Here is a 12,994-nt window from a genome sequence, read left to right on the forward strand (position 1 = left end):
GCTTTTTTGGCACTCTCTCTCTCTCTCTCTCTCTCTCTCTCTCTCTCTCTCTCTCTCTCTCACACACACACACACACACACACACACACACACACACTTACATAACAAACCCGTTTTTACTCTGTTTCAACTAAGGAAGGAAGGATCTGTCAATTTTTGTTCTTTCAGTTCTCATTCTTTCCTTCTTTAATGTCGTTCCCCACATTTCTTAGCCTTTTTCATCTCATGAAAATTTGTCAGCATTTCAATGTAGATTTATTTTAATCAATAAATTTTTGACGAGAGCCAGAGTGCACGGAAACACCATTTACCTTCACACCAGAGTGGTACCTATTTATCTACTTGCACTTTGATGTGCTTTTGAACTGCTAGGCTGGCAGGAGCTGGGGCAAAAAACGGGAACTCACCCCGTTGCAGGGATTTGAACTGCAGACCTTGCGATTGGCAAGCCCAAGAGGCTCAGTGGTTTAGAGCACAGTGCCACCCGCTGTTTATAGTGCTATAAACAAAGTTTATAGTGTTGCCCACACGACACACACCCATAGGCTTCCATTCGTGTGAGGGAAGAGAAGCTTGTGGAGTCCATAAGTCACTGGACTCCCATCAGCATAGCCAATAATAATAATAATAATAATAATAATAATAATAATAATAATAATAATTTATACCCCACCCATCTGGCTGGGCTTCCCTAACCACTCTGGGCGGCTTCCAAAAAAATATTAAAATACTGTAATACATCAAACATGAAAAGCTTCCCTAAACAGGGCTGCCTTCAGATGTCTTCTAAAAGTCTGGTAGTTGTTGTTTTCTTTTACATCTGGTGGGAGGGTGTTCCGCAGGGCGGGTGCCACTACTGAGAAGGCCCTCTGCCTGGTTCCCTGTAACTTGGCTTCTCGCAGTGAGGGAACTGCCAGAAGGCCCTCGGTGCTGGACCGCAGAGTCTGGGTAGAACGATGGAGGTAGAGACACTCCTTCAGATATATGGTCAGGGATGCGGCCAGCAAATTGTTACTGCCAATTACATTGTGCATGTTAAATGCATTTATTGCTTAGATCAGACAGGCTTTATTCCCAAATGGAATATTGCTGACTTGATCCAAAGGGCATTCAGTATGATATACTGTGACTTCAGAAAAATGTGGTATCTCTAGACACAGACAAAACTTTTAATGGTGTGTTGTGGGCATTTTTAAAAATGTTGTTTAAGTACATGGCATTTGGAAAATGATTTTTGCACTATACATGAGGTTGTTGGCAATAATAGTGATGAATGGGTTGTCTTATCTGAGGCTACACCTTAAGAGAGGAATGAAGGAGGGCTCTCCCTTGTTGCATTTGCAAATGACACTGAAACTTTGTAGAATAAAATTAGACCCAATTTTAATATCAAGGGGGTCTGCATTTTGGGGGTGGAACATTCCATCAATTTATTTGCCAAGAACATCCTTTTAATATTTTCGAATCCTGAGCAAGCAGTGTCTCTGTTTTGTGAAACAGTTGCCTGCCTTGAAATAACTTGCTCTGAAACTATTATGTACTTCAGTCTTGCCACAGGAGAACAAAAACATATCTTTGCTTATACAGGGTTTTGTTCTGAAGAATCCTGGGAATTATAGTTTATTAAGGGTGCTGGGAATTATAGCTTTGTGTAGGGTAAACTACAGCTCCCATAATTATTCGCTTTAAATCATGTGCTTTAAATCTATGGTATGTACACAGCTCTTTGTCTTCTGAAATATGCTCCCTCCATTTCTAAAGGCCTCCCTGAATTTCCTGCAACTCAGAAAAGGGGAAGCACACAGTACTTTACACATCACCTAAAGCATGCTTATCTATTTCTCTCTGCCAAATGCTGATGACTTTATAATATACTGTGCTGCAAAGAACAAGGACTCTCTATTAAGGGTACTTGTCTCATTACTTTCTCTGAGTGGCCACTTGTGGCTGTAGAGGGCTAATATTGCTCACCTGTAGTATTCGCAGAAGACCTCTTGCCTCACAAAACTATAAGTCTCCTCCTGAGACTTCTCATGTGCAAAAATAGTCATCGGGGAGTGAGATCCTGCAAGGGCTACCCAGGCCTTGGGCAGCTTCATCCCTGTTTTGTTCACCACCCTATCCAATTCCAAACCTACTTTCCGGTTGTTCTTCACCTCCTTGGCCATTGAATTCGCGACATCCATATCCAAATTCTCAATGGAACTGCTGACATCCTGATGATATGTATGAAGTACTTGCCAGTCCATGCCAGCTAAAAGGAGTTTCTGCAGCTGACCCTTCATCAAGGGATTCCGGCAGAGTTTGCACGTCCCGTCTGGGTGCTGCCATTGGCTGGTGTCCACCACAAATGCTCCTTTTCTCTTCAGGGTACTAATGTCAACTCCCTAGCCAATGAAGTACCATAATGGCCAGGCACGAAAGTGTCCTGCTTCTTGCAGATAGAGCTGTGGAACCAATGGCATTGGCTTAGATGTTGTTGGAGGAAGTTGGAAGAGAAATGGGAGGAAGGCTGCTAGGAAGAGGCGCTGTTTGGACATGATTGATCTGATGGGATCCTTCATTCCAGAGGGGCTGTCAGCTTGTAAATTACCCCGGGAAACAAAACAGAGAGGGCTTGTTTGTACCATCTAGGCATGTAGGTGTCATTAGGACTGTAAAGTGAGGTATAAATTCACTCAGAATGAATCAGCAGCAGCAACCTTACCTGCTTCCTCTTCTCCAAGCCTTTTCTATTTCTTCTCAGTGTATTACTACTTTGGCTCTCATCCATGAAATATTGCTAATTGGACATGGTTGGGTCAGAGGATGCTGAGTGGAAATGGACTTACCTGTTCTTTCAGCTTTTAAACAAAACCCAAAATCTGCACATGGAGTGTTTTATGGTCTGGGGAGAAACAGTTCACATGCAAATATCTATAGAACAAGCAACTTTTGCAGGCATCGCTATAACATCTGGCTGAAAAGTCGACAGCCCTACATCCGACCTGGTTGCTCCCACACCCATTTCGGCAGCTATGTAAAGTCAAAGGACCTTGATAGATTTGTCTTTAAATGAGTACAGAATTGAACTTCTGTTGCATTTCTAGTCAACTGAAGTTTGCATGGGCAACTTGAAAGCATGCACTCCACCAGAAAAAAATGCCTTGCCTCCCTGGAGCCATTTTGTTTCCTTAATTCCTAGCCAGTAGAAGAGCACTGTGTCACCCAAAAGCTTGTATACCATGCTGTGTTTTTTTTCTAGCTCATCATTTATGTTTGGCAACCGATTAAGAGCTGGAGAAGCCTCCTGGTCTGCTGCCTGCTACATTTAGAACTGATACATTTAGAAGTGCCACATAAAGTTCATTTCACATTTGCAAGGTTTGGGTGCTTTTAATGTGGAAGCACCTATGTATTTTCTGGAACCCTACATCATTGATCGTAGGCAGGTCTACTTTATATTGGTATGTGTAAGAAAATGCCAAAATTGATTGACCACTTAATAACCCACCGCTCCACAGCAGCTTTAAGTATAAAATAGTATATTATTTTTTGTAAACTGTTCAGAGCTCTCTCTCTCTCTCTCTGCAGGCTGTCTGTGAATTTTATTTATTTATTTCATAAAATTTACTCGCCACTTGATTGTAGAAAAAACCTCAAAGCAGTTTTCAAAAAAGTTTCTTTTTTGTTAAATAAAATAGCTAAATGAATTTAATCCTTGAAAGGTGGGCCATAAAAGCTCAAATATACAACAAATAAGGCCACCCCATCTCTGTCCTTGTTTGTGAAATTCCCCTGGTGAAACATTACAGGATGAGGCCCCCTCTCTTGTGCTGTGGTAACAGGTCTTTGAGGTTATTATCCCCTCTACATGTGTGTCTCAATCTATTAGTCAGTTGGTGGTTTGGAAGCACATACAGAAGACAGTTACAAAACACAATTGCAGGACCAAGGAGAGGACCTGTTGAGGACCATTTGCTCAACAGGAAAGATCGGGAAACTGGAGGCGGTTTGGACAAGTTGGTGCATCTCCTTTTTTGGAAGCTTGTTCCAACAAGAGCCTTGATCTGTTGAAGAAACCCAGACTGTCTTCACCCACCCCATTCAACAGCATTATATTATATTATACCGTATTGGCCCGAGTATAAGCTGCACCTGAATAAAAGTCGCAACTTTAAAATTGGAGGAGGGAGAGAAAAAAAGAAAAAAATATGCAAATATAAGCCGCTGCTCCTGGCTGCATACTGGGGTGGGGGGTGGGATCCGCATTGCTGACAGCATATTCCCCTTCCTCGCTCTCCCCCTTCCGGCCTTGGGGGAGAGGATGGGGGACTACGCATGGGGCGGGCGTCACTTTGCCGCTCTCCTAGCACTGTTTGCCCCACGTTCCTGGCTGCATACCGTATGGTCGCGAATATAAGCCACACTTGAACTTTTTATGGTCAGAATTTGGGGGGATAGTGAGGCTTATATTCAGGCCAATACGTTATTAGCTTCCCCTGCTCCATGTGGTATTGGGCCAAAGAAAGTCAATTTGTACTTCTGCCAAATGCCAAGTGCTACCAGCACCACCTCTGGCAGTAGCTGCTCCAGTTTTAAACTTTGTGACTGGAAGAAATTCAGCTGTGGAACATTTTGTGGGGATGAAATGAGGAGAAAAGCATGGCCAGTCTAACTTCTGAATTTTGGCTTCCCACATCCTAGTCTGAAACTCTAACCAATTCACCACACCAGCCCTCTCTTTGTCTTTCTTTTAAAAGAAGCAGCAACTGTGTGCAGGTAGAATTAGATCAGGGGCACAGTAAGGGGAGATTAACATCAGGGATGGCAGCCTGAGGTGGTTGCCTCAGGTGGCAGGATCCCAGTAGAGTCTAGGAGCAGCAAATCCTGCCACTGCACCTGCCAGTTACCGAGGCTGCTACACTGCCACAGCAGCTGCCATGGCAACCTACAAAGATGGCACTGAGGTTGCTTTCTGCCTCCCTCCCTCAGCTAATGTTGCCATGCACAACAGCAAGGCAGCCTCCAACCCTCCTCTCTCATCTTCTCCCCCACCCCACAGAATGCTACCTTGCACAGTTGGATGTGGGTGGCGCTGTGGTCTAAACCACTAAGCCTCTTGGGCTTGCTGATTGGAAGGTTGGCAGTTCGAATCTGTGTGACGGGGTGAGCTCCTGTTGCTCTGTCCCAGCTTCTGCCAACCTAGCAGTTTGAAAGCACGCCAGTGCAAGTAGATAAATAGGTACCACTGTGGCAGGAAGGTAAACGGTGTTTCTGTGCACTCTGGCACTTGCCACAGTTCTCCGTGCACCAGTAGCAGTTTAGTCATGCTGGTCACATGACCTGGGAAACTGTCTGTGGACAAGCACCGGCTCCCTTGGCCTGAAACCTAGATGAGCGCCGCAACCCCATAGTCGCCTTTGACTGGACCTATACCTTTTTTACCTTGCACAGTAAGGCAACACCCAACCTTTATCTCATTTTATTTCATGTTTACACATAGGCTTGCAGACCCTCAAAATGTCCCTATTTTCAGATTTGACCCCAGAATGTCCCAATTTTCTTTGGGATGTCTCTATTTTCATCAGAGAATATGGAGTTATACGATCCCTGAGCCAAGGAGATAAGTAACTATACAACCTTAAAAAAGAGAGAGAAAAGGTAAAGGACCCCTGGATGGTTAAGCCCAATCAAAGGCGGCTATGGGGTTGCAGTGCTCATCTCACTTTCAGGCCAAGGGAGCTGATAGCTTTACAGGTCATGTGGCCAGCTAGGTTTCGAACTGCTATGTTGGCAGGAGCTGGGACAGAGCAACAGGAGCTCACCTCATCACAGGGATTCGAACCGCCAACCCTCTGATCGGCAAGCCCAAGAGGCTCAGTGGTTTAGACCACAGCGCCACCCGTGTGCCAACCTACCAGTTTGAAAGCACACTAGTGCAAGTAGATAAATATGTACCAATGCAGTGGGAAGGTAAATGGCATTTTTATGTGCTCTGGTTTCTGTCATGGTGTTCCATTGTGCCAGAAGCATTTTAGTCATGCTTATGGGCTTCCCAGGAAAACAGATCCTGGGTCTAAATCCTCGTGGTGATTGCCTGAAGTCAGGCACTGATCATAATGAAGAAGGGCTGAACACATTCGTTTCCAAAGATGGCGGTGTAGGTTGTCCACCTAATTTCATGCTATATAACTCAGCAACCTTCTGCCAGAAAGTTGCTATGTGCAGGATTACTTAAACAGGGAACTCATAGGACAGCTTAAACTTCTTCATATGACAACAGGCTTGCAAGCTCTATATAACAGGAACTCTGAAAAGAGGAAGGTTGTTCCTGCTGGAGTCCTCAGCCCTGTTGACAGCTGCATTCATTCATCTAGGAGGAAGCCAAAAAGGGAGACGCTTGACAGGTTGGGTAAGTTTGCAGTAATGGATCGTGCCTCGTTTCCCCAGAAGGCTACAACCATCAGTGATGCATGGAGTTTAGGAATGGAATGGATGAGTCTGTGTGACTGAGAAAGCCCTTTAGATTTAGATGCACGTGTGTCCCTCTAGCCTGAACTCCTGGTTTCTTCCCATGAGTAGTGCTCAGAGGTGAAACACAACTGAAGATGTCAAAGGACTCGAGTCATCTGGTTTTATTTTATTTTTTTAAATAATTTTTATTGAATTTTCTTTTACAAATTATTCAACACAATCTTGTTCTCGTATTTGCAATTTTTGAGCTTCCACCAGTTCCTCCACCAATCATCCATATTTCCTATTCATTACGCATTTTTCATGTCTTGTATTGCCAGTTAATAGTAACTTAACACTTCTGGTTGTTGTTTTTTACAGTACATCTTTAACAATCACAAAGCCTCTTTAAAACCGACTAACGTTGTCTGTACATCACATCTGTTTTCCAGATAATCCGTAAACTTTCCCCAGTCCTCGATGAATTTGTGGTCTTTTTGGTATCTAATTTTCACAGTCATTTTGTCCAATTCTGCGTAATCCATAAGTTTCATTCTCCACTCTTCAAGTGTCGGTAGATCCTCTTGTTTCCATTTTTGGGCCATTAGGGTTCTTGCCGCCGAGTCATCTGGTTTTAAATGTAAAACAGGGACATTAAAAGGTCTGAGCTGATTTGGCTTGCCTTGGATTAAGCCAAGCTATTTCCTAATGTTTTCACAGAAATAGTCCTGCTTAATCACCTCAGTCACTCTGAACTGAGCCTGTGGAAGCTCACTTGTCACTAGATGCAAATATTGTTTTGTATGAATTACTCTGTCCCTAAAAAGGTAGCGCTTCTGGTTTAGTGTACTCACCTTTTTACTGCTGGAAAATTCATTTCTTCACAGCACGACTTGCCAAAATCTAGTAAGATAAGTTCTTTCCAGCACATTATCTCCACACAAGGAAGCTTGTCACCTGCTAAATTTCCATACATTAAAGGTTCGGTGTTCCTGCCAGGAATAAAACTAGCAACGCTTATGCAGGCATTCATATTCCGAATCACCAGGATCCTCAAGGGACCCACAAGAATACTGCAAGTTTAGGGGGAAGAATACTGCAAGTTTAGGCACTATAAATGTGACTATGAAAGGGCAGTGAACGAATGTTAAGACGTAAAGATGGATGGGTCTGTCAGTATTGGTTCTCTCAGTTTCTTATTTTTTTAACCTTAAATTTAGTTCTCCACATTTCCACAGCAATTTGTAGGTTAATAAAATAAAATAAAATTCACCAGCAATTTAGTTAGGAGTAAATAGTCCATGTTTCTGCTGTGCTTTGAGGGGATTGGAAATGAAGAGGGATGATAGAGACAGCAATGGGGTGAGAGGGACATGGCAGCAGTGGTCTCTCAGCAGCGACAATATGACATTTGCCAGGATGGGGTTAGGATGCCCACTCTGCAGCCTCGGCTCATCCCCATCCTGTCTTTCTAGCATGAGCCATAGCTCAATGCAAGAGCATGTGCTTCAAGGAACTGTGCTTAGTCCCCAGAATCAGATACTCCAGTTACAGCTGCAGGAGTCTCCTGCCTGAAGCACTAGTCAGTGTGGACAGAACTGAAATAGATGGACTGATGGTCTGGTTTGGTCTAAGGCAACTTCCTTTAATGCACTGATGGGGAACCTCCATCCCACAGACTAATAAGGCCCTGTCATTTCCCCCACAAGTAGTGCCCCATCCAGTGTGGGGCAGATTGCAAAGGAGCTCCCTGGCAAAGGGATTGTCAGGTGATTGACAGCTGGGCTGCCCTCCCCACCTGTTAAAGTGACCAGCTTCTGCTGGGGTTGCTTAGGATCAGGTCCACGCTAGGCGGAAAATGTTCCTCGCTCCTGCTTTAGCACATACAGTGGTACCTCGGGTTGCATACACTTCAGGTTACATATGCTTCACGTTACAGACTCCGCTGATCCAGAAATATTACCTTGGGTTAAGAACTTTGCCTCAGGATGAGAACAGAAATCATGGGGTGGCAGCACAGCAGCAGTGGGAGGCCCCATTAGCTAAAGTGGTGCTTCAGGTTAAGAACAGTTTCAGGTTAAGAACGGACCTCCAGAACAAATTAAGTTCTTAACGCGAGGTACCACTGTAATGCTTAGCATGTGTGTGTAGCACCCTGCTTGTGGTTAACGCTTAGCTGGAATGAAATATTCAACGCAGCAATAGAGAAATTAAAATAATAATTTATTTGTCAGACAAATAAATGAGAGGCACAGTGGTATATGGTTACCAAGCTCTGGCCTGCCTTCCTGCCATTATGGCCAGCACTTATATTCCCTCAGCCCAGCCCCCTTGCTCCTCCTTTGGCTGCCTCTGTCCAATCAGCCTGGTTGAAATTCCTATTGGCTGTTTGCTAGAACCAATCATAAAAGATACACCCATTTCCTATTACCTTTTATGGGAGACAAAGAGCTATATTTCCTTCTATTTATAATTGGCAAACAAGTAGCCATTAACCTCGACAAGGCACCTTAATTACCAGATAACCTTTTGCCCTAGACAAGGCACCTTAACTAACATTTCACCTTTTGCCCTATTGCCCTATTCACTCCAAAACAGATGGTGGCTAATTTTATCTTAAACAGAGATCTTGAGTTACCTTCTCACACACCATCTATGAAAGAGCTCCTTCTTTGGAGGTCTTTAAGCAGAGGCTGACAACCATATGTCAGGAGTGCTCTGATGGTGTTTCCTGCTTGGCAGGGGGTTGGACTCAATGGCCCTTGTGGTCTATTCCAACTCTAGGATTCTATGATTCTATGAAATAAGAATCTAACATTTCTTACTTTCTAGATGCTTACAACAGAATATCATATTATACATAACATAAATAACCTTTTAAAAGGAAAAGAAATCTTTGCAGAGTAAAAGGATCTGTTTAAAAGGAACAAGGAACAGCTTAAAAAACGGCTCTTTACTCCCCCTCTTGCCAGCCAGATGCTTTGACCTTTTGGCTCTATATCTGATGAGAGGCCAAATGGCAAAACCTTACTATTTACCAACTCTTAATTTAACTGCTTTTATTACAGCTTAATTATATTCTGTAATATATAGGGTCAGTGACCTTTTGCTCTCAGCCTTTTTATGACCGCAATAAACCAGAGGGGCCCTCTGCAAAAAGAGCTTGCCAGCTGCCTGCTGGTTTTCTGCCGAAAGAAACATTTGTGAATTTAAGCTCATTTTTAGAATATAGGAACCTGATCAAAATATAAGCCTTGATTATAATGCAGGCTATGATCAGATGCCTCATGTGTTGCTTTATTATCACTTGCCTTTGCAGATACCCAGCACAAAAGGACGCTGCCATGTCTCCCAGAAGCCCTCACCGTAGGGCCCTTCTTCTGCTCGTCATTATGGCCACCACCCTTTTCCCATGGAGCCAGGCTACATCTTACATTGACTTCCTGAAGAGGCACCAGGACAACCCGAAATCTGACTTGCAGAATGACAGCACCTACTGCAACCTGATGATGCAGCGGAGACACCTGAACTGCCAGCGAGGCAACACCTTCATCCATGCCAGCGAACACCAGCTGACTTCCATCTGCAATTCCAGAGGGAAGAACCTGGATGGGAACCAGACCAGCAAGACCCTCTTCCCGATCACCATCTGCACCCGGGGGAAAGGCCTCCGCAGAGTCTTCTGCAGGTACAAGGGGAAAAGCAAAATCAAGAGGATCCGGGTCACCTGCGAGAAGGGTCTCCCTGTCCACTACATTTCTCATGCTTAAGCCTAGCAGTTGGAACAGGCCAGGCTGCTGAAAGAATCCTGCTTTGCCTTGGCCATTGCTCTTCAAGCTCATCTACCCAGATCAATTTACAAAGCTGGGCCCCATCTTGGCTGCTCCCTCCTGCGTGCTATGCGAATTACACCCTTTGTGATGTGTCCTGTTTCTCTTTATTCTGCACAGCACGTCACACAACTTTAATTATGTCTTTAAAACAATGGCAGTGGTGTTTCTTTAAAACTCCAGAACGTGTCGATCCAAAAGAGTCTGCAACTTGCTTGCTAGTTTCCATTATACTAGTTTCCAAATCAAGGGAAGCAGTCTCCACTGCCACCTGCCCATGCAGGATGGTTCAATAAGGAAGGAATGGAGGAAAGAAGGAACAGAAAAGAAGAGAGGGGAGGAGAGGAGAGAGAAAACACACACACACACACACACACACAGAGAGAGAGAGAGAGAGAGAGAGAGAGAGAGAGAGAGAGAGAGGGGAAACAGACACTATATTCATAAATCCGTATCAGAATGTAGCAAAGCTTGGGAGAGCTCAATATTTGAAGGGTTCACCAGTGTTTGCCAAACCCTTAATGCTTTGAATAATAGAATAATAGAACTGTAGAACCCTGAGGGTCCAGTCCATCTTCGACAATGAAGGAATCTCAACTAAAGCATCCATGACAGATGACCATCCGACCTCTTTTTAAAAGCCTCCAGTGAAGGACTGCCCATCACCTTACAAGGTAGTCTGTTCCACTGTCAAATAGCTCTTACTATCAGAAAGTTCTACCTAACCAGAACCTCTTTTCTTGTACTTTGAATCCATTGATTTGGGTCCTACCCTCTGGAGCAGCAGAAAACAAGCTTGCTGCATCTCCCATGTGACGGCTCTTTAGTTGTTTAAATATGGCTCTCTTCCCTTCTCCAGGCTTCCGTTGAAACTTTTTAGCCAGCTAGCTTTTAATTAGGTTTTGATAAGGCTGACAGGCACATATTCTTGATTATCTTCTTCCATGCCTGAATTTACAGCTTTGCTAAAATAAAACTGGGCTTCATTCAAGCATGAAACTGAGTCCTTGGTTATTTAGAAAGCTCAATCTACGTATACACAAGATCTCCTGTGTTGCTGGGTGGGCAAGGGAGGAATTAAGGGATGGATGAGAGGCTACATTCACTGTCAGAGACAGTGACCGTATTACAATGATTTTTTCCACCTCTCTGCTATGTTGTTTTTTTTACTGCCATTATTATTATTATTATTATTATTATTATTATTATTATTATTAATACCCTGCCCATCTGGCTGGGTTTCCCCAGCCACTCTGGGCGGCTTCCAACAAAATATTAAAATAAAATATTCTATTAAACATTAAAAGCTTCCCTAAACATGGCTGCCTTCAGAGGTCTTCTAAAAGTCTGGTAGTTGTTTTTCTCTTTGACATCTGGTGGGAGGGCATTCCACAGGGAAGGCACCACTACCGAGAAGGCCCTCTGCCTGGTTCCTTGTAACTTGGCTTCTCGCAACGAGGGAACCACCAGAATGCCCTCGGGACTGGACCTCAGTGTCCGGGTAGAACGATGGGGGTGGAGATGCTCCTTCAGGTATACTGGTGTATACAAAGAAAGGTATACAAAGAAAGCTGATGTGTCTGGGAAGATTGATTGCAAGGAGCTCCCAAAGGATTACTCCAAATTGGTTGAATGGGCAATAAAATGGCAATTGCAACCCACCGTTAGCAAGTGTGAAATGATGCACATTGGATTCAAATACCCTAATTTCACATGTGTGCTATTGGGCTCTGAACTGCTGGCGGTTGATCTGGAACAAGAGCTTGGGTTTGTGGTGGAGAGCGCAATAAAGATGTTGACACAGCACATGGCAGCCATAAAAGCTGAATTTCATGTTAGGAACTTCATGACATGTCTCGGAAATCATTGGACTTACCAATCAAGGCACTGAGTACCAAATCACTGATTCATACCAATCATAACCATATTTACTGGAAGGAAATCACCATGTGTTTTGTATTGGGCACTAATTCCCATCAATGGCTTCCCAGAACACTCATGTAACTCACAAAACTGGCTCCAGGTCCTGGGCTAGCATTGTTTATTTGTTTAGCAGCAGGCCAGACATAATTTCAAGTGTACCCCTTTAAAGTAGAACTGATGTAAGACAGCAGAAAGACAACTTATCTGTCTGAGAGCCAGAAACATAAAAAGGTAAAGGTACCCCTGCCCGTACGGGCCAGTCGTGTCCGACTCTAGGGTAGTGCGCCCATCTCACTTAAGAGGCCGGGGGCCAGCGCTGTCTGGAGACACTTCTGGGTCACGTGGCCAGCGTGACAAAGCTGCAACTGGCGAGCCAGCGCAGCACACGGAAACACCGTTTACCTTCCCGCTGGTAAGCGGTCCCTATTTATCTACTTGCACTTAGGGGTGCTTTCAAACTGCTAGGTTGGCAGGCGCTGGGACCAAGCAACAGGAGCACACCCCGCCACGGGGATTCGAACCGCCGACCTTTCGATCGGCAAGTCCTAGGCACTGAGGCTTTTACCCACAGCGCCACCTGCGTCCCTGCCAGAAACATACTCATTCGTAAATTGCTGACATGCTCTTAAGCCCCATTCTGTGCCCAATAAGCACAGGATGCCTTTTCCCAGAGGCCCTGTGGCCCATAGACTGCAGCACAATGCTGGGCAAGGTTTTGCCCAGTACCCTCTTTGTGTTATGGGCTCATGGGGAAAATCTGTCCCATGAGCCCTTGCTGCAGGGGGGAGGGGAAAGCCCCATCTATG

General features: G+C 44.5%; 1 pseudogene across 1 annotated transcript; it reads left to right on the plus strand.

Moving 5' to 3' along the window:
• Positions 1 to 5,890: 5,890 nt before the first annotated feature.
• LOC309355669 (ribonuclease pseudogene) lies at positions 5,891 to 11,256 on the plus strand (annotated as a pseudogene). Its single transcript, XR_014173372.1, has 2 exons — positions 5,891 to 6,394; positions 9,755 to 11,256. The product of XR_014173372.1 is annotated as a ribonuclease pseudogene (transcript).
• Positions 11,257 to 12,994: the final 1,738 nt, after the last annotated feature.

Source organism: Podarcis melisellensis (assembly GCF_964234715.1).
Source record: "Podarcis melisellensis genome assembly, chromosome: 13".
NCBI lineage: Eukaryota > Metazoa > Chordata > Lepidosauria > Squamata > Lacertidae > Podarcis > Podarcis melisellensis.